Source organism: Sapajus apella, unplaced genomic scaffold, assembly GCF_009761245.1.
Source record: "Sapajus apella isolate SASKATOON/1434 unplaced genomic scaffold, GSC_monkey_1.0 scaffold11, whole genome shotgun sequence".
Taxonomy (NCBI): domain Eukaryota; kingdom Metazoa; phylum Chordata; class Mammalia; order Primates; family Cebidae; genus Sapajus; species Sapajus apella.
In genome coordinates this window covers 25,097,413-25,119,657 of record NW_022436951.1, presented here as the reverse complement: position 1 = coordinate 25,119,657, position 22,245 = coordinate 25,097,413, and the positions used below count along the sequence as shown (strand labels likewise).

Below are 22,245 nucleotides of genomic sequence, written 5' to 3'. Positions count from 1 at the left end.
ACACCAGCCTGAGCAACAAAGTGAGACTCCTGCCTCTTAAAAAAATTTAAAACGTAGCCGGTGTAATGGTACACACCTAGAGTGCCAGCTACTCCAGAGGGTGAGGAAGGAGGATTGTTTGAGCACAGGAGCTATGATGACACCACTGTACTCCTGACTGGGTGACACAGTGAGACCCTGAATCTCAAAAAAAAAAAAAAAAAAAAGTATATTAAAATAAAAATAATGGCTAGAGTTATTAAATGTCCTTACGTGATAAAACAAAAAGTGAAACAACTCTGTCGGTCTCCTATAATTCCCAGATGCACAAATCCAAACGTCTGGGGGCCACTGAGCCACAGTGTCCAGGAGCTGAGGCGTATCAAGTGCTCACAGGTCTTGGCAAACTTGTTTGCATGGGCTAGATATTGATTTTGTTTTCAAAGCGAAATGAAGCCAGACAGAAAGACAAGCCATTGGCAGACGAACGATAACACTCTCGTCTCTGAGTTCTGTGAGACTAAACAGGATTTGGATGAAGTTTCCTGCCTGCCAAACTTTCTGCAACATTAAAAACCACGTTGAAGTCACTCAAGGATGGCAGTCATTTCTGGGTGTGAGACAAAATGTTCCAGAATGGACCTGCTAAGTCTGTTTTCTTCCTCTTTCCCACACCCAAGCATAAAGGCTAACACCTGGCTCCACAAAGTCCACAATCGTAAAAAGAAATTCTCCCAGATTTTGGTCATCCTGAGGCTGCCGGCTTCACGGATTAACTACCAAAGCCTACATTACCTTGATCCTTTGCTGTCCAAAATAGTTGAAACTGGTTGAGGAGAAGCTTCGAGGCCATAATTAGCATATCTGGTAGCAAAAGGTGGGGGAGATCATCATGATTGTGCAGGGGCTGCCTGTGAGATGATGAGTCGTACGTAATACATGACAAGTGCTAAGTATTTACAACTCCAGGCACATCCCTAAGCAGGCTCATACATTCTCTCCCTATTCTTCAACCCAGAAAGGTAGATATGGCCATCAACATTTTGCTAATGTGAAAACAGGGCATTAAATGTTATTTACGGCCGGGCACAGTGGCTCATGCCTGTAATCCCAGCACTTGGGAGGCTGAGGTGGGCGAATCATGAGGTCAGGAGTTTGAGACCAGCCTGGCCAATGTGGTGAAACCCCCCGTCTCTACTAAAAATACAAAAAATTAGCAAGGCGTGGTGGCAGTGTAATCCCAACTAATCGGGAGGCTGAGGCAGGAGAATCACTTGAACCCAGGAGGCGGGGGTTGCACTGAGCCAAGATCGTGCCACCGCACTCCACCCCGGGTGACAGTGCAAGACTCCATCTCAAAAAAAAAAAAAAATTATTTAAGGCTGGGCACAGTGGCTCACATGTGTAATCCCAGCACTCTGTGAGGCCAAGGCAGGCAGATTACCTGAGATCAGGAGTTTGAGACCAGCCTGGCCAACATGGTGAAACCCCAGCTTTCCTAAGAATACAAAAATTAGCTGGGTGTGGTGGCGCACACCTGTAATTCCAGTTACACGGGAGGCTGAGACACGAGAATCACTTGAACCCAAAGGACAGAGGTTGCAGTAAGCCTAGATTATGCTACTGCACTCTACCCTGGGCTATAGAGTGAGATTCTGTCTCCAAAAAAATAAAGTTATTTAAAAAATTGCTGGCTAGGGCCAGGTGCACTGGCTCACACCTGTGATCCTGGCACTTTGGGAGACTGAGGCAAGAGGATCGCTAGAACCCAGGCACTGGAGATCAGTCTAGACAACATGGCAAAACCCTATTTACAAAAAATACAAAAATTAGCCAGGCATGGTGGTGCATGCCTGTAGTCCCAGCTTCTTGGGAGGCTGAGGTGGGAGGATCACTTGAGCCCAGGAAGTTGAAGCTACAGTGAGCCATGATTGTACCACTGCACTCCAGCCTGGATGATCGAGTGGTGAGACCCTGTCTCAAAAAAAAAAAAAAAAAAAAAAAAAAAAGAAAGAAAGAAATTTCTGGGCACTGTGCTGCACACCTGAAGTCCCAGCTACTGAGGAGGCTGAGGCAGGGGGATTGCTTAAGCCCAGGAGGTGGAGGCTGTAGTGCTCTATAGCTGCACCTGTGAATAGCATTGCACTCCAGCCTGGGCAACACCGCAAGGCTCTATCTCTAAAAAAAATAATAAAGTTACTTTAAAATACTAAACCATTCAAATGGTACTCATATGCAAATAATAGCGTAGAGAAAACAATGCAGATATTAACTGATTAACACTGGTAATAAGAACCCAAATAAAAACAGCAACCACAAAAAAGGAAGCATCACCTAGCCAGCAGTTCCCAAACTGAATTAAGGTGAATGGCCGTTAATTTTATGAACAGCTTCTCTGGCAGTTTGGGAAGCATGATTAAGCAAAGAACTACACGTTTCTTTTTTTTTCTCTTTTTTTCTCTGAGAAGGAGTTTTGCTCTTGTCACTCAGGCTAGAGTACAGCGGCACGATCTTGGCTCGCTGCAACCTCCGCCTCCCAAGTTCAAGCAATTCTCCTGTCTCAGCCTCCCGAGTAGCTGAGATTATAGGCATGAGCCACCAGGTTCAGCTAAATTTTGTTATTTTTAGTAGAGACAGAGTTTCACCACATTGGCCATGCTGATCTCGAATTCCTGACCTCAGGTGATCTGCCCGTTTTGGCCTCCCAAAGTGCTGTGCTGGGATTACAGGCGTGAGCCACCAGGCCTGGCTAAATACATTTCTTTACTGCAGAAAGTAAGATTAAATGCTGCTCTGATTTTCTAAAAATAATAATAATGATATTGCCTTTCTCAAACTTAATTTAATCCACCCCCCGTCACCCACTTCTCCACCTGGGGCTTGTGTTCCCTCGGAGAGTCTTTGGAACAGTCTCAGCTATGGCTGCCATTAGTAAACATGGCGATACCTCCCAGCTATGGACGGACAGCAGAAGTGCTAGTCTCCACACGACAATTCAAGAGCCTAGTTTGTCTACAGCAGCACCATCACCAACACTGCTGGTCTCGTTGGCGGTAACTGTAAACACTGCCTTAGGGTGTAAGTCCTGATGGTAGAGACCATCTTCAGTTCTTCACAGCACCTGCGTAACTTGTAGGCACGTAAGTTTTTCCAACTACATTTGGAAATATAAATACTACTCAGGAAAGTTAAAGTAACGGCAACCAGGAAAACAGCAAATATTATTTATTTGAATTATTACTTCTTCTTGAGACAGGGTTTCCCTTTGTTGCCCAGGCTGGAGCGCAATGGCGCAATTGTAGCTCACTCTAGCCTTGAACTCCCAGGCTCAAGGGAACCTCCCTAGTAGCTGGGACCACAGGCATAAGCTACAATGTCTGGCAATTAATTAGTTATTTTTAAAGTACTTTTGCCCTTCCTATTTGATAACTGAAAAATAGCTTCAATCTATAATCTTCACATAACATACACTTGCTGATTTCTACAACTACATCTGCTATTAGAAAACAGTTGAGATTTTATCACTCTCTTTTTTGGTAATATGATGGTTTTTCCCCAGGTAACTGAAAATACATTCAAAAAATGGCTTCTAGGCATATTCGTCAAAGTAGCAAAGTCACATAAGTCAGTTATGACTCAGTGTGTACTAATGGTAGAGTATGTCTATGTCACCAGAATAAAGTTTGCAGCTATAAAAGCACAAGTTAGCAAGGAGAGACAGAAGGGAATTAAGTGGATAGATCTAGAGATTCTTATAAGATTTTGTGGTTCGGAGAGCAAATACCATTCCACAACATTTTCCCATGTTACGTTAATATGTTACCAATATATTTCAGGATCTGATATTCTTTTCTTGCATATGCTGAAACCAAATCCTAGCTGCCTAATTCAGATGTAGGTTAAACACCGGGCTAATGAAACAGATTAACAACAAATTTGAAGAAACATCCAAAAGGTGTTAAATTAATGTACTTATTTCAGAAGATACTTGTTCACAAAATACCTGAACTAGTAAACTCAGTCCTGTTGTGGGGGAAACAAAAACCAATTTATTTTATTCTTTCCCAACTTGGTTTGAAATCTTTTCAACATTTCAAAGCAGCTAAAATATCCGCCAACCCATACAAAAGAAATTAAGATGGCAGGCTGCATACGTCTGCTTTGACCCAAAAGCAAAAGCCGTTTCACGCTGTCTTTAGAGCCAGCATAATAAAAGCACAAGAAGCCCAGATGGCTTAGATTTTCTTTACACAAAGGAACTGAGAGCACTGACATCTAAACTATTTATTCAGCAAGTCTGATCCTAATGGCAACTTTAGACCCGAAATTTCTATAAGACAAAAAGGAAAGCTTTTAGGCAAGTAAAAAATTAATGGGTCTACACTGATATCCTTCAGTGTATTCGTATTCGTCCACTGGGCCTGGAGATACTAGGGAAAATGTCTTCATCAAATGGCACTATCAATTCATTCTGCTATTCCTCATTTACACTGCCTTGACTTATTAAATCTGACACTCCAGCCTCCAGCTGCTTATGTATTTATTTACTTATTTTGAGACGCAGTCTTGCTCTGTCGCCCAGGCTGCAGTGCAGGGGCACGGTCTTGGCTCACTGCAACCTCCGCCTCCTAGGTTCAAGCGATTCTTCTGCCTCAGCCTCTCAAGCTGCTGGGATTACAGGCGCGCACCACCACGCCCAGCTTATTTTTGTATTTTTGGTAGAGATAGGGTTTCACCATATTGGTCAGGCTGGGAAACAGTCTTTGGGAAATAGTCACAGCTATGGCTGACCTTGTGATCCGCCCGCCTGGGCCTCCCAAAGTGCTGGGATTCCAGGCGTGAGCCACAGGGCCCAGCCACTTATTTATTTTTTTTAAAGAATTTTAGAAAGAAAAATAAAATATATCCTCAGTTAAATAGTATGTGACTCAAATGGATGTTGGCAGGAAGAAAAAGGAGGAAAAGACCTGTACAGGTGACCTCAACCTACCATCGATTCTGATGCCTTAATGTGATTGCTCTAAAAAGTCTGGGGAAGGGAGCTGGGCTAGGTTTTTCCTGACGAGTAAAATGGCATTTTTGTTTTTGGGTTATTTTTTTTTTTTTTTGACACAGAATCTGACTCTGTCGCCCAGGCTGGAGTACAGTGGCATGATCTCGGCTCACAGCTATCTCCACTTCACAGGTTCAAGCGCTTCTCCTGTCTCAGCCTCCGAAGTAGCTGGAACTACGGGTACATGCCACCATGCCCAGCGCGTGTGTGTGTGTGTGTGTGTGTGTGTGTGTGTGTGTGTGTGTGTATTTATGCATTTATTTAAGCAGAGACAGGGTTTTGCCATGTTGGCCAAGCTGCTCTCGAACTCCTGGCCTCAGGTGATCTACCCACCTCAGCCTCCCAAAGTGCTGGGATTACAGGCTTGAGCCACCATATCTGGCCTCAAATGCCTTTTAACTAAAATAGTAGACAGCGTAAGACTTCATTTCTACCATGGGGTCAATTACACATTTCTGAACTTGAAGTCCTTCAGGGAAAGAATGCAAAAGAAGACATTATGTTCTAGAGACTTTGTTACTGTTCGTTCCCTGAATGATTTCACACTTTTTAAGAAAAAGTTACACTTAAACCCAGAGCAGTGGCCTTAGGAATCTCACCCCAGCTATGCTAGCTAGCTTCATTTTATACTGGGAAGTAAGGTTGCCAGTACTGCCTGATCCTGGAATTGCCTCAGTATATGCCACAGAGAAGTAGCAACCAACCGATGTTTATAAATGACATTTTAAAGCTCAGAAACTTGGGTCATGTGTTTGTTATTAGGATCAAAACCAGATCAATCAAATGAAAAATACCTTATGAGCTTGAGAGAACTGTATAAATTTAAGACTCAGAAAGCACCCCCATGCAGATCACACAGGTGATCTCATTTTAGTGCTCAGGTCACAACATGAGCTCACTGTCCTTTTGAGACTGTTCAGATGCACAAAACCTTCATCACGGTTTCACTTTTATCTGCCATGCTAAGTCCTCTGGGAAGATCAAACCAAGTAACGCAAACTTAAAAGAAAATAATATCAGTTAATGTGTAAATTATGATATTACTGGTTAATTTAATTGAAGAAAGACTTTCTGATCACTGGGATGGACGGATGGATTGAGGGATGGAGAGAGGAGGAAGGGATGGAGGAAGGAATGGAGGGAGGGAGAGAGGGAGGGATGCAGAGAGAGAAACCGAACACGCCCAAGAAAAAGAAAGACTATATATAACTTTACTTACATTAAAAGGACACTATACAGTTGAAAGTATAGGTTAAAATAACAAACAAACAAAAAAAAAACAGGCACAAAAAACAAATAGTATAGATTCTAAGTCGCCAGTGACATTTACCATTGCTGTCATTGAATGTGCGCACAGGGGCTTAACTGTGCATGTATAGAAAAAGTTCTTCTCCCCATGCATACGTAAATTAACTGGTCATTTGTTAGGATACCCTAAATGCATTCATTGACAAGAGTTTGTTGGCCGGCGGGTACAAATTGACTTTTTTTTTTTTTTTTTTTTTTTTTTACCTCTGGCTTTTAGACACTAATCAAATTCCTTAACAGTTTTGTGAATTTCTGTCAGGATTCCCTAACCTGCCGGCTCACTACTCCAGGGTTGGTCTGTATTATTTTCCAGGCCCAGACTAGCTGGACCTCGTTACCCTCAGCAAGAAGATAGCCCACAAAACTGCATGAGGCCTGATCCATACATGAGAAGCCTCTTTTCTCCCTATTCTTCTGTTTTCTCTCTCATATGACTTTGATCAAAGCGCTCTGGACTAAGCCTGGTCACACGCAAAATGACACAGCAAAATTAAATGATCTGGAAAGTTCCTTCCTCCCCCCAAATTCCCCGAGTTTAACAGATACCCAATAAATGCTTGAATTAAAATGACCCGCATAAACCTCCTGGGAATTTCTTCCAGGAATTCCTCAAAAGCCTTTGCCAGGAAGCCACAGAGGAACTGAAGAATAACAACAGTAAACTGTTGATATCAGGACTAGTGAGGGTGAAACTAGGAATGAAATGGGAATGGTTCTCGCCCTAGAACTGACATAAGCCAGTAGTAGTCACCACCCAAAAAAAGAGCCTCAAAATCTGTTATAAAAAATTTCATGATCATACGTTATGTTACTTCTCTTCTTAAAGTTATATCCTCCGTCTTTAAAAATTCCTACACTTCTACAACATTGTCAAAATGTCAAAGCCACCTGCAGCGGTCACTGTCCCTCCTTTTGAATGCGAGGAAATATTCATGACAGCTTGTCACCTACTTGAACACAAGAGGCAGGAGGAAAATTATCCCCAGTAATACTCAGGTGTAAAATCTATGGCATTACTCTTTTCCAAGACAGCCAGGAGGCCAGCTATTTATTGTCAAAGGCTGGCATCCCATCTGCTGTTGTACCATTCTATACTTAAGGGCCTCAGTGTCACTTTGCCCTGTGTGCTACCATCTCTCCTGTCCAGGATGACATCCATTCTTCCCAGTGAAAGAAGAGGTGGTCCACACTGTCTACGTGAGCGTGTTCCTCAAACCTCTGCTTTAATCAACCCCTCTTCCTGGGTCTACTGAACCCATTCCCTGAGCTCCTGTCACAGAACCGGTTTTCTAAGCCTTCTTTATCTTTCAATCTTCTCAGAGCTATAAGAAAAAAAAAGTTGTACTCATTTTCAGATATGAGACTATAACTAGAAATAGTGCCTGAGAGTCTGTGGCCACATTACCCTGAAGGTGCCTGATCTTGTCTGATCTTGGGAGCTAAGCAGGGTTGGGCCTGGTTAATACTAGGATGGAGCCCAGGTGCGGTGGCTCATGCCTGTAATCCCAGCACTTTGGGAGGCCAAGGTGGGCAGATCACAACGTCAGGAGTTCGAGACCAGCCTGATCAACATGATGAAACTCTGTCTCTACAAAAATTAGCTGGCTGTGGTGGTGCGCGCCTGTAATCCCAGCTACTCGGGAGGCTGAGGCAGGAGAGTCACTTGAACCCAGGAGGCGGAGGCTGCGGTGAGCTGAGATCAAACCACTGCACTCCAGCCTGGGCAACAGAGCAAGACTCCATCTCAAAAAAAAAAAAAGTACTTGAATGGGAAACATGGTCCTAAGAGAAGCAATCTAACCTGATTTTCTTCTAACAGCATGTAAGAATTATCTCACTGCTCTTAACCATATTTCTGATCTTAAGTACATATGCTATCACTCTTACTTTAGAAATATTAGACGCATGGCCCATTATTAATGCTATAAGAATTAGTTACATATGGCTAGCTATATTTCTCCTAGCTTTTATCTTTTTCATTTCTTCTTAGGTTTAAATGACTATTCCTTTTAAATGAAATGCAGCCTATTCATATAACGGACTATTATTCTGCAATAAAAAAGAGGGAAGTGCTGGTACATGCTACAACACGGATGAGCCTTGAACACATGGCGCTAAGTGAAAGAAGCCAGACCCAAAGAATCACATATTGTTTGATTCCATTCGTAAGAAATGTCCAGAACAGTCAGAGCTATAGAGACAGAAAGTGGCTGCCCAGGGCTGGGGGAAGAGTCAGGTTGGAGGGAGAGCTTGGGGATGACAGCTCAGGGTTACAGTGTTTCTATTTTAAGTAATGAAAATGTTCCAACATCTATTATAGTGATAATTTCACAGTTCTGTGACTATACTAAAAGCCATTGGACACTTTAAGTAGGTGAATTATATTGCAATCAAACTGTTCAATTAAAAAAAAAAAAACTATTGGTCAGACACCATGACTAACAACTGTAATCTCAGCACTTTGGGAGGCCGAGGAGGGTGGATCCCCTGAGGTCAGGAGTTCGAGACCAGCCTGGTCAACATGGTGAAACTCCGTCTCTGCTAAAAATACAAAAATTAGCCAGGCATGGTGGCAGGTGCCTATAATCTCAGCTATTCAGGAGGCGGGGGCAGGAGAATTGCTGGAACCCAGGAGGCAGAGTTTGCAGTGAGGCGAAGATCATGCCACTGCACTCCAGCCCTGGTGACAACAACGAGATTCCATCTCAAAAACAAACAAACGAAAAATGATTGCTTTATTTCAGACCATCACTCAAACTTATGCAAGTTACTAACAAATCAAATCCCAGGTGCTAAAATGTGGCTTCAGCTGCTTTTGCTCTTGTAGCTAAAAGTAACATCTGCAAACTATTTTAAAATCTCCATCAAAGATAGCAATGAGCCAAAAATGAATACTCAGAGGATGGCTTTCCTCAAATGGCAGGAATTATTTTTTCTCTATGGTATTTACATCATATTAACCATTGCAGATAATGTCCCCAACAGGGAACATCCGAAATTCAGGGAGTGGATGCTGAAGTCTATACTCACTGGTGCTATCTCCAAATGCCCATGAGGCCCATGGGTTACTTTCCAATACAAGTTAAGACCTTTTGGTGGAGGGAAAAAAAGAAACAAAGCAGGATAAATGTTTTAAATACACTATCTTCAAATGTGAATTATAAATATATCTTCTAGCAGAAAAAAATAAATGCTAAAATTGGAATAGCTGCAAATTTTAATCTCTCTGGTTTATCACTGCTTGGGAAGGAAATTAGGTTAATCGGACAGGATTTGCCCTTTACAAAGGCATGTTGGCAACATTCCCTGGAGGCCTGATCTCTTTTGAGTCCTCTGTTACAGAAGCTTCCTGAAACTGGGGACAGCATATGCTCCAACCCATTGTCCTAAGAGTGACTGTCTCTCAGATCAGCCAGTTAACATCTGTCATTAGCTCTGTTTGCAGGAGCAAAAGCAGATGCTTGGAACAAGGCACCATGAACTCTGACATGGCGGGGAGAGAGATGCATTTCAGAACAGCAGAGCATTCCAGGAGACAGACATGCTCGCTGAATTCTCAAGGGCTAGCTACCCTGTTACCCTCACTGGAGACTTACACTATTATTGATTATTCCAAAATGATTCCCAGAACCATCTGGAACAACACCCAAACAGCAGCCAGATGAAAGACTGACTTTAACGTCTGAAATGAAGCAACTACATTTGGAACTTGTAACATAGGTCATGAGCTGAATTTACAAATGGAATTGTATTGTTTTCTATAAGACTGCACAAACCTGCATTAAAGTCTTCATGAAGGAAACCCGCTGGGGATTTTTTTTTCTTTAAAAATTCATTAGGATAGGATGGGCAAGGTGGCTCACGCCTGTTATCCCAGCACTTTGGGAGGCCGAGGCAGGTGGATCACGAGGACAAGAGATCGAGACCATACTGGTCAACATGATGAAACCCCGTCTCTACTAAAAATACAAAAAAAATTAGCTGGGCATGGTGGCACATGCCTATAGTCCCAGCTACTCAGGAGACTGAGGCGGGAGAATTGCTTGAATCCAGGAGGCAGAGGTTGCGGTGGGACGAGATGGTGCCATTGCACTCCAGTGTGGGTAACAAGAGCGAAACTCCGTCTCAAAAAAAAAAAAATTAGCTGGGCATGGCAGTGCACCCCTGTTGTCCCAGCTACTTGGGAGGCTGAGGCAGGAGAATTGCTTGAACCCAGGAGGCAGAAGTTGCAGTGAGCCAAGATCACGACATTGCACTCTAGCCTGGCAACAAAGCGAGACTCTGTCTCAAAAAAAAAAAAAAAAATCACTAGGATAAACAATCATACAACACATCACAGCTCGTACTGTAGCCATCTCATCTTCAACAAGTTCAGAAAAATGTGTCGACACAGGTATTTGCAAATGCCAAAGAAAGGCCTGTTCAAGGCTGTGCACAGTGGCTCATGCCTGTAATCCCAGCACTTTGGGAGGCTGAGGCAGGAGGATCATTTGAGGCCAGGAATTCAAGATCAGTCTGACCAACGTGACAAAAGCCCATCTCTTCTAAAAATACCAAAATTAGCTGGGCATAGTGGTGCATGCCTGTAATCCCAGCTACTCGGGAGGCTGATGCACACTAATTGCTTGAACCTGGGAGGCAGAGGTTACAGTGAGCCAAGATCGTGTCACTGTACTCCAGCCTGGGCAACAGAGTTAGATTGTGTCTCACACGCAAGTAAGAGCTGTTCAAAATGAGTCTTTCCTCGGAGTATTTAAAAGGTATCAATGAATCATTCAAGTAAAATAAGTGGTAAAAGGGAGCTGGAGTCTACAGATGGGGCCTCTTGTCTTAGAGAGGTTGCTCAAGCTTCTGGGATCTGATGGGGGCAGGGATGAGGGTAAGAAAGCAGGTGCCAACATGCATGATTTAGGGATGAGCCCAACGCTGCAGTCACGCATGACCCTGACTGAGTGGTTCTTTAAACTTTCCACCCGAGGGCCTCCCCTGCCTCAGCCTTCTTCTGGCCCTCTTTCTGGTTCCTTCATGCCAGGTGGCATGGACAATGGCTTAAAAGAGCACATTAAACATCTATGGAAACTTTGGGAGTCCAACAGCAGCATTTAAATAGACATCAAGCTTAGAAAATAAGTAACATGTATTAGCATAGCAGGGCAAATGATAAGTTAACAAGTTAAAAATTTAACTGGTCCTCTGGGTTAAATATAAGCATTACAAGTGTCAGGTTAGTATATGCACAATCAAGTTGCTTTCTGAAATACTTCAAGGAGGAGATCTTCCCTGGAAGTGTGCTGAGCTGTGAGGAACACACAACGCACAGGCCTGTCCTCGTTTTTGCTGTCCCTAAAAGCAGCTCTCCCTTAATCCAACCCAGAAAACAACACCTGGTTACAGACTAAACCACTGACAGGTGTTAGTATTTAAAACTAAGAATTCAAGACTATATCTTGTCTCTGACACAAGACTGCTCAAGAATTATTCCTTTATGGCCGCAGCAGTGGAAAAAGGTACTTGCGCTGTGAGAGTGACCATCTGTGTTTTTAAAGAACATGCTTTGGGAGGAAGATGGTGTATGAGATGCTTTTAGAGGAAGATGGTGTATGAGATGCTTTTATTTAGAGCATGGATTTAAAAAAAAAAAAAAAAAAGTCCACACACACACAGCCTACCAAGCCCTACAGACCCATTTTCAAAGCATGGCTTCCAGACTAGCGGGGTCAGTAGCACCTGGGGACTTGTTAGAAATGCAAATTTCCAGCCTGGGGCAGTAGCTCATGCCTGTAATCCCAGCACTTTGGAAGGCTGAAGCGGGTGGATCACAAGGTCGGGAGATCGAGACCATCCTGGCCGACACAGTGAAACCCTGCCTCTACTAATAATACAAAAATTAGCCAGGCATACTGATGCACGCCTGGAGACACAGCTACTCTGGAGGCTGAGGCTGGAACCAGGAGGCAGAGGCTGCAGTGAGCCGAGATGGCACCACTGCACTCCAGCCTGGGAGACAGGGTGAGACTCTATCACAAAAAAAAAAAAAAAAAAAAAAAAAAAAATATAAAAGAAAGAAACACAAATTTCCAGGATCCTAACACGTGCTGAATCAGAAGCACTGGGAGGAAGCTCAGAATTCAGGTTTCACAGGTCTTCCAGGAGGTCCTGATCAATGGAGCCTACTCAATTTCGAGTGCACTGCTCTTCAGGTAACAAGACACATGAGTTTGGCCCTGACTACTTTAACCCCCTTGAGCAAGGCATCTCCTCTCACTGGGAAAACAAAGCCATGGGGATTAACAACAAGCTCCTGCTGGCCGGTTGCACTGGTTGCCAACAGTCCTGGGCTCACCTCCAGGGAGGCTGCACCATTTGGTGTGACATAGTGGCCCAGGAATCTCATTGAGTCCTCAAGCCATTCCAGTGTGTAACTAGGACTGGGAATCCCTGGAAGGTTCCCTGAAGCACTAAACACTGTATCAGAAGTAACTGGGGTAAACGAGCCTTTAGATCAGGCTTGGCAAACTTTTTCTAAGGGACAGACGGTCCATACATGAAGCTTTGCAACTCCTCAGCTGCGGTGCAAAAATATCTGGGAGGACAAAGACCACGGCAAGGCCTTTCCCCAAGACGCCGCCTGCTGTGAGCAGTCACAGACAAGAGGCCGATGAAGGGGCACAGCTGTGTTCCAATACTACTTTGTTAAATTTGAATTTCACATTATTTTCATGTGTCAAAATAGCCTTCTTGTGAGTTTTTCCAGACATTTAGAAATGTAAGAAACAATCTCAGCTTACATATTACACAAATCAGGCTGTGGTTTGCTGCCCGTTCAGTCACATGCTGGATTGTCACATAAACATTACATAGGAATGCTGTGTCGATGACATGTGTCACTTCAACATAAACAGCTGCCTTCAAAAAGCTACATGTTACTTGTGTAAAAAAAAAAAAAAGATGTTTAATTTGCAAGTGATAAAATATACTGCTTTGATGAATCCGGCAGAACAATATATTGAGCATTGCTGTTACCTTTGAAAGTTCAATCCTCCAAAGCAACCATTTAGTCTGATTTTTTAGATGTCTGTTAACTTTAAAATGGCAGCACAATCAGACGGTTTGAAATAAAAGCTGAAAGTTCACATTTCCACTGCAGTTCTAAGTAATATACAGGGCCAGGCACAGTGGCTCACGCCTGTAATCCCAGCACTTTGGGGGGCTGAGGAGAGTGGATCACGAGGTCAGGAGTTCAAGACCCACCTGGCCAACATGGTGAAACCTCATCTCTACTAAAAATATAAAAATTAGCCAGGCATGGTGGTGTGCGCCTGTAATCCCAGCTACTCAGGAGGCTGAGACAGGAGAATTGCTTGAACCCGGGAGGTGGGGGTTGCAGTGAGCTGAGATCAGGCCACTTTACTTCAGCCTGGGCAACAGAGCAAGACTCCCATCTCGGGTGGTGAGGGATAAGGAACACACAGAATGGCAGCCACTTGGCATAAGCTCTGGTCTCTCTCCAACGTGGGGCTCCTGATTGGGATTTGCCTGCCTGCCCTTTATCCTGTATTCTCATCCAGCCTACAGTGGGGTCTTTTAAGCCAAGGAAGGCAGAGTTACCCCTGGAAGAGAGTGGAATAAGCTGGCTTTAGTCCATTTGGGCTTCTGTAACAAACTACCACAGACTGGGTTGCTAATTAACAACAGAATCTATTTCTTCTGCTTCTAGAGGCTGGGAAGTCCAAGAGCAAGGATGTTCTGCATCTGGTGAGTGCTGCTTTCTGGTTCATAGATGGGGCCTTCTAGCTGTGTCCTCATGTGGTGGAAAGGAAAAACAAGCTCCCTTAGGCCTCTTTTATAAGGACACTAACTCCATTCATGAGGGGTCCACCCTCAGGACCTAATCACCTCCTAAATGGGAGGCGGGGGCAGTGCTAGGATTTCAACGTAAGAACTTTGGGGCTGGGTGCAGGCACACACCTTATAATCCCAGCACTTTGGGAGGCTGAGGCAAGAGGATCACTTGAGGCCAAGAGTTTGAGACCAGCCTGGCAACACAGTGAGCTCTCATCTCTACAAAAAATGTAAAAATTAGCTGGCCATGTTGGCACATGCCTGTAGTCCCAGCTACATGGGAGGCTGACATAGGAGGATCACTGAGACCCAGGAATTTGAGGCTGTTGTGAGCCATGATCATGTCACTGTTCTCCAGCCTGGGTGACAGAGTAAGACACCGACTAAAAAAAAAAAAAAAAAAAAAAAAAAAAAGACTTTAGGAGAAATACAAACATTCAGACCATAGCAAGGTCCTTCCACAAGACACCACCTTCACCCACCCCCAGAGCTGTTCTCTCCCTGAGTGCCCCAGGCCCACCCCCACCCAGGGCCGTGTCCTTCCTTCAGGCCCCAATTCTGTCTGTCTCCTTCAGATGGAAACAGTAAGGCATTCCTCAGAAACATAAATATAACCTAACTGAGTTATTTGAGGCCAAAGACCACCACTGATGGCCACCAAGTACGTAGTCAACGGAGGGAACAGAAGGTATTTCAGGAAGCTCTTTATCAGTGGGATTTCTCTACAAGAGAGAAAAACCTTCACACTATCTCACAAGGTGGAAGGAGAAGCAGCCAAACATTCGGTTCTGCTTTAGACATGAAAAGAAAAGAGGGCAGGGCCATAAGAAACAGGGAGAAAAGTGAGAGAAACAAGCATCTCTGGAGATTTCTATCATCAGAAAGGCCAGCCCCCTCCCAGAGCCAGTACACCCAAAGGGCAGAAAGAAGCAAGTAAGTGGAAAGTGAGGGGGTGAGAAGAGGAAGAGAAAGACCTTCCAACTGATCTCAGATCAAAATACCCACTGGGTCAGTGGTTCTCTGATTTCAGTGTGAATAAAATCATCCTGGCCCATATTTACTGAGAAGTGGATTCAGGCAATTTTGAAGGGGGGGCAGAAAACCCTGCATTTTTAACAAAGCCCCAGTGATTATAAAGCATCTGGTCAAAGAATCACACCTGCAGCAGCACTCCATTAGTATTTGGGACATTTAAACCCAAATGTTCCCCTCTAACAGAGTGGTCAGCTAAAGAGATGGGAAGATCAAGAGTAAGCAGAGGCTCTGAAGAAAGTAAACGGATAACTCCAGAGCCTCTTACAGACGAGGCCCTGAGATGAATGACGGATGGGTGGGTGGATGGACAGATGGAGAGAGGGAGCTATTCTAAATCAATGCAAGCCCCAAAATCGTTTTACAGAACCAGCTAAGAAAGGATGGCCAGGCCAGGCATGGTGGCTCATGCCTGTAATCTAGCATTTTGGGAGGCCGAGGCAGGTGGATCACAAGGTCAGGAGTTCAAGACCAGCCTGGCCAACATGGTGAAACCCCCATCTCTAGTAAAAATTTAAAAATTAGCTGGGCGTGTTGGTGCACACCTGTAATCCTGGCTACTCAGGAGGCTGATGCAAGAAAAGTGCTTGAACCCGGGAGGTGGAGGTTGCAGTGAGCTAAGATTGAGCCATTGCACTCCAGCCTGGGCATGCAGTGGGAGACTCCGTCCCCTCAAAAAAAGAAAGGATGGCCAAAAAGGAGCTACTACGACCTAGAAAAAACAGAGGCCTCATTAGCATTTTCTAAGCTCAGCCTGTGAAAGAAAGCTGTACTTCCACAACAATGTTTTAAGGTTCTGATAACAATGGTCATTTCACCCTATGAAATGGTTCTGGATCTGGTTGCTCATTTAACAGCACCCAAGAAGTTTTTTACAAACACACCAAGGTGTGAGTCTCACCTGAGACTCTGATTTTATTACTCTGAGGCAGGGCTAAGGCGCTCGGTAAAAGCTTCCCAGTGAATTATTCCGTGTGGTCAGGGCTAAGAACGACCCTGTCACGGTAGCAGCATGGAAGCTGAGATTGTGAATTCTACACTAAGGAACATCTTTTTAAACTGGCCCTTCCATTTCCCTACAGCAATAAAACAAAGTGAAGAAAAAAGTGGGCAGGCCCAGTAGCTCACACCTGTAATCCCAGCACTTTGGGAGGCTGAGGCGGGCGGATCGCCTGGGGTCAGGGGTTCGAGACCAGCCTGGCCAACAGGGTGAAACCCTGTCTCTACAAAAAAATACAAAAATTAGCCGGGCATAGTGGCAGGCACCTGTAATCCCAGCTATTCGGGAGGCTGAGGCAGGAGAATCACTTGAACCCGGGAGGCGGAGGTTGCAGTGAGCTGAGATCGTGCCATTGCACTCTAGCCTGGGCAACAAGGGCAAAAGTCCATCTCAAAAAAAAAAAGAAAGAAAAAAGTTACTGCAAAGTAGGGGTAAGTGAGAAGTGGCATGAGAACCTGCCAATCTTAAAAAGTAACTTCAAGAGAAAGCATAAATGTCATCCCAAGAAAGCACAGGACAGGTACACTTAATCCCTGGGTCCTACAGAGAAAAGAAGTGAACACAGCAAAGACACCAACTCCCATGACCAGTCTCACTCCGTCATGAAGAACGAATGTGAAAAAGTGGAAAGATGATAAACTGTGGACGCAAACCCCACTACTATCACTCCCCACCGGCCAAGTGTCTCTTGGACCTATTAGCACACCTAGGCTCAACTGCCATCTCATTAAAATCTGGCTGGTTAACACTGCCTTCCTCATGGGATACTTACAAGAATTAAACAGGCAAACAGATTGGCATGCCCCAGCATGGTGGAGAGATGTCATCTAGCAAATCTCAATCTATTCCCTTTACTCATCCAAAATGCCAACCCTGATAAGCCCTCATCCTCACCAACTATGAGGAGGTCATGGCTTAGAACTGGGTGCCCCTCTTCCCGCTGCTCATCGGAGAGGGGACCATGGGAAGAATGAGATTTCCTAATGTCAGAGCTGTGGCATCCTGGGTTGGAACTCCAAACACATGTTTAAAAGTTGGGGCTGGGCGTGGTTGTTCATGCCTGTAATCCCAGCACTTTGGGAGTCCATGAGGGCGGATCACGAGGTCAAGAGATCAAGACCATCCTGGCCAACATGGTGAAACCCCATCTTTACTAAAAATACAAAAATTAGCCGGGTGTGGCAGCACGTACCTGTAAGTTCCGGCTACTCAGGAGGCTGAGGCAGGAAAATTAATTGAACCCAGGAGGCAGAGGTTGCAGTGAGCCAAGATGGCGCCACTGCACTCCAGCCTGATGACAGAGCAAGACTCTGTCTCAAAAAATAAACAAACACATAAAGAAAGAAATAAAGTTGGAATGAGGCAACAGAGGGCTCCAGCATCACCTCTGCCCTCAGTGTGCTGCGGATGCCTGGAAAGGTATTTGCAGACCAGCTGGATGATCAATTCACCATGTATATGACTGTGTCTTTGGAAAGACTTGTTCCAAATAACGGGCCTAATAAATGAATTTTTGAAATGGAATGCAACTCATTCACAAACAGACAACCGCCTGAATTGAAGAAACTGCCTCTGATTTCTCTTCTGAAATCACACTGGCATTAAATGATGCTGTCTGATTCCCAGGGATAATTTCTGAATTGTTTTTTGTTTCCAAACAAGGTCTTCGCATTTTTCACAAAATATTACTTTGTGAAAATAAATATTTTATTGTACAATAAAAGTATAACATTTGTTTAAGCATTCAAATAAAAGGATTAAGTTTGATTTAGGCAGTTTTCTATTTTATCTCTTTGTCATAAATGACCGCCTGGTCTGAGCTTAGCATCCAGCATTAATTAGCAGATTATTTCCAGTATTCATGGAGACCAAAAATACAAGCTAGTAGTAGCCCACTTACCTTCAAGTTAATTTTTGAAGCTAACCACCAAATCAAAAGCAACCATGGGGGTCAATGGCACCACACAAGAGCCGTTTTCTTTGTGCCCAACACTGGCATGGCAAGACCAGGAGGCTTGCCGGTCACAGGAAAGACCTGGCTATACAACAGGCTTGCACAGGACAGAGGGGGCTGAGCTACCTAGAAGATGAGTCTGGAATCTGGAAGTCAAACAAAGATGGGAAGCGCAGGCCAGGCAGAGGCATGCTTGAGTTCAAATCAACAGGCCAATTCTAAGGGTTGGGAAGAAGATGTGCATTCAATAGACCCAGGGAGGAAAAAGGAGGCCAAAGTCCAGGAAGATCCACTAAGAAGAAAATCAACAAGTGGACCCAAAGGAGAACAGGAAACCAAAGAAGGTCATGACCCAGGGCACAGGCCATTTGCTCTCCCTTGCAAAAGTATTTAATGCATGTGGATTCAGCTAGAACCTCACTGGGCCAGGAAATGAAGAGATCTAATCCCTTCCCCACCCATCCACCCACCCACTGGGGAGGAGCCCAGCTGTTCAGTCCAAAGGGGCTGGGGTGGGAAGGCGAAAGCCATGTTCTAGGAAAAAGGTCAGAAACAAGCTGGATTCTAAATCCACTTAAGCTGGATTCACTTAAAGGGGCCAGGCCCCAGAGACCTCCTGGTCTCACCCATGGATTTGTCAGTGGTGCTGGGAACATGGTGGGTAACAGACAGGAATGCTGTGCGCCTTTGGCAAGGTAGGGTCTACAACACCTCACACAGCCCCCATTCCTGTAACACACACACAGCTCATAACGTCTGCCACTGTAAATGGTTTCAATATGACTGTTGAAATACACAAATAATGATCTCAGGTTTTAAAATGCCATACTTTGAAATAAGATTCTGAGCCAAACTCAACACTCACCCCAAGAAATGAAAACGGAATATATATGTTTCTAGAGTTATTAAGTCCAAGAATTCCCTTGAAAAAGCCTCTCTTCTACCCTCTTCATTTCATTCTGGTCCCGTGGTCTATGAGAGCTTTACACTACCACGATAGAAACAATGGTGAAATTCTGGGTCAGGTGCAGTGGCTCATGTCTGTAATCCCATCACTTCAGAAGGCCGAGGCAGGAGGATCACTTGAGCTCAGGAGTTCGAGACCAGCCTGGCCAACATGGCAAAACTCCCTTACTACAAAATATGCAACAATTAGCCAGGCTTGGTGGCACACACCTGTGGTCCCAGCTATTTAGGAGACTGAGGTGGGAAAATTGCTTGAGCCTGAGAGGGGTGCCTCAGAAAATTGCTCACGGAGTTGCAGTGAGCCAAGATCATGCCAACTGCACTCTGGCCTGGGTGACGAAGTGAGGCCTTATCTCTTTAAAAAAAAAAAAAAAAAAAAAAAAAAAATCAAAAACTCCCATCATGATTTTTTTGATATGTGGCTTTTTTTTTTTTTTTTTTTTTCACTTGTGGTCCCTTAAAGTCTTTTAAGTCTTATAACATTCCTTTTTAAAATGCCATACGATCATAGTCTTTGTTTGTTTGTTTTGAGATGGAGTCCAGCCTTGTTGCCCAGGCTGGAGTGCAGTGGGGTGATCTCAGCTCACTGCCACCTCTGCCTCCCAGGTTCAAGCTATTCTCCTGCCTCAGCCTCCCAAGTAGCTTGGATTACAGGTATTTGCCACCACACCTGGATAATTTTTGTACTTTTAGTAGTGACAGGGTTTCACCATGTTGGCCTGGCTGGTCTGAACTCCTGACCTCAGGTGATCCACCTGCCTCAACCCCCCTAAGTGCTAAGCCACCATGCCCGGCACATACGATCATAGTCTTAATGAAGCATGCAGCATTCTGATGACTTATTTGGCTTCATGCTGATTACAAATGGAGTTTCATGCATCCATTCAGCGTTCATCATCAGGGGCCTCCCTGGGCCAGGCTCTGCTCCTAGGTGCCAGGGATACAGCAATGACAAGTCTCCACTCTAACAGACCTTGGTGAGAAGAGACAGAAAAAAATCAAACACACGATACAGGTGGTGACTCTTTAAGTGGCGGCCTGACTAGGTGAATATACCTGTGTTCAAAGCCTTGCATATTCAGCTAGAGCCTATGTATTTGCGTCCATGCATTTATCCCTGAAGGAAGGCAGGAGGGCCAGACATCTCTGCAGGAACCAGGTTCCCAGGAGAAAGAACAAGGATTTGTCCTGCTTCAGTGAGAGCTTCCCAGATTACAATAAGTGAGCTTTCTGTGCAGATTTGTAAACACGCACATGTTTATCCTGGAGCTAAGTGCGCTAATAAATAAGCAGATGAGTTTTTTTCTATAATCCCAGAGTGAAAACTAATGGAAACATTTGACTTTCCATCTTTGAGCCACAAAATGCCAAAGCAAATTCTTGGAAGAGGTCTAGGGAGTCAGAACCACGTGGCTTCCAGAGCAGAAAAGACTCTTAAACTGGAAACCAAGTTAAGTCGGACAAGTTGCATCTTCCGTGGTCTTGAAAGCAAGAATGAAAGTCCCAGTGGTGTTGGATCTCTGGAGTACAGACCTCTGATTCTAAGAAACTCTGTAGGCTGGTGTTTAGTGTCTATCTCAGAGGTGGGTATTTCCAGGAGCATTAGCAAAATGTGGGAAAAGCACAGAGAATTGAAAAGCTTCCCAGCTCAATGCTGTCTTTTTCATACAGCTGCAACTGTTTTGATTGAAGTGAATTCCAAGAATAACAGATGGAGCACTACTACAGTTTCAAGAAAAGAAGCCAAAAGCTATACATCTAATTTTTAAAAATTATCTGTCACCTATCACTAGCATGGTCCTCTTTCCCTTTACTTTTAGGGTGGCTGTGCAACCCACCTTCCTCCAGAGAAGGACCCTCCACCCACAGATAGGGACAGCCCACGCACCCCCACATGCGTAGCACATGGCCAGGGCTCAGGGGTCTGGCATTCTTAGCAGATCTAAGCTGGGCTATCTGATTCTCCATTCCTGGAATCTGGGGCTGAGTCTCAACATATCTTTCCTGACATTGTCTATTTCTTAAGAAAAGATACAAATCATACTTTCACATGTGCTATCATGTTGTAAAACAGTATAAAAAAGGTATCCAAGAGGAAAATAAATTACAGTGCCTGTAATCCCAGCACTTTGGGAGGCCGAGGCGGGTGGATCACCTGAGGTCAGGAGTTCAAGACCAGCCTGACCAATATGGTGAATCCCCATCTCTACTAAAAATACAAAAATTAGCCGGGTATGGTGGCATGCACCTGTAGTCCCAGCAACTTGGGAGGCTGAGACATGAGAATCGATTGAGCCCAGGAGGCAGAAGCTGCAGTGAGCCAAGATCACACCACTGCACTCAAGCCTGGGCGACTGAGTGAGACTCCATCTCAAAACAACATAAAGAAAGAAATAAATAATAAAGGGAGTTATTGCTTAACAGTCTCAGAATTTTTGTTTGGAGTGATGAAAAAGTTTTGGAAACAGTGGTGTGACAGCAGATTATGAATGTGATTAATGCCACTAACATACTTAAAATAGTTAAAATTAAATGGTAAGTTTCATGCAGCATTATTTACCCCAACAGACACACACACATATACACACACACAAAAAAAAAAAAACAGCAGAGAAAAACCCAAGCTCCAGTCCAAAAAAAAATTGTGTATTTATTCATTCATTTTCCTTTCATTTCAAATATGGGTGTTCGCTGAAGATACTAATAATATCAAATCCTTTAGACACTCATCAGAAAAAGTGAAAACTCCAAAAGAAATGCAAATGTTACAGCTGTGAGCAAATGCACCAGTGTTGAAGCTGGCGGAGTATTTCGGGGATATGCTTTGCCTCTCAACTGGATTGTGGAAAAAACTTATATTTGGTTGAGCTGTACTGTCATCAGACAGAAGAGTCACCAGAAATATTCTATCTTTAAACCATACACGACGGATCAATGATATGCTAAAAAACACCAAATTAAAATGGAGGGCCACCAACTAGCTATTAGGCTGAACTATCTGTGATCACTGATCTCTAACCCTTCACGGCCTCTAGAAATGGCAATTTCATATTTTCATATGGTTCACGGGAACCCAGAGGTTAACTGGGTTGGAAGCAGCAGTTGCAATGC

General features: G+C 44.2%; 1 protein-coding gene across 2 annotated transcripts in view; it reads right to left on the bottom strand.

Moving 5' to 3' along the window:
* The window catches only part of MYO10 (myosin X), a 273,707-nt gene that overhangs the window by 180,044 nt on the left and 71,418 nt on the right, over positions 1-22,245 (bottom strand). The gene's annotated exons all lie outside the window — the stretch shown is intronic.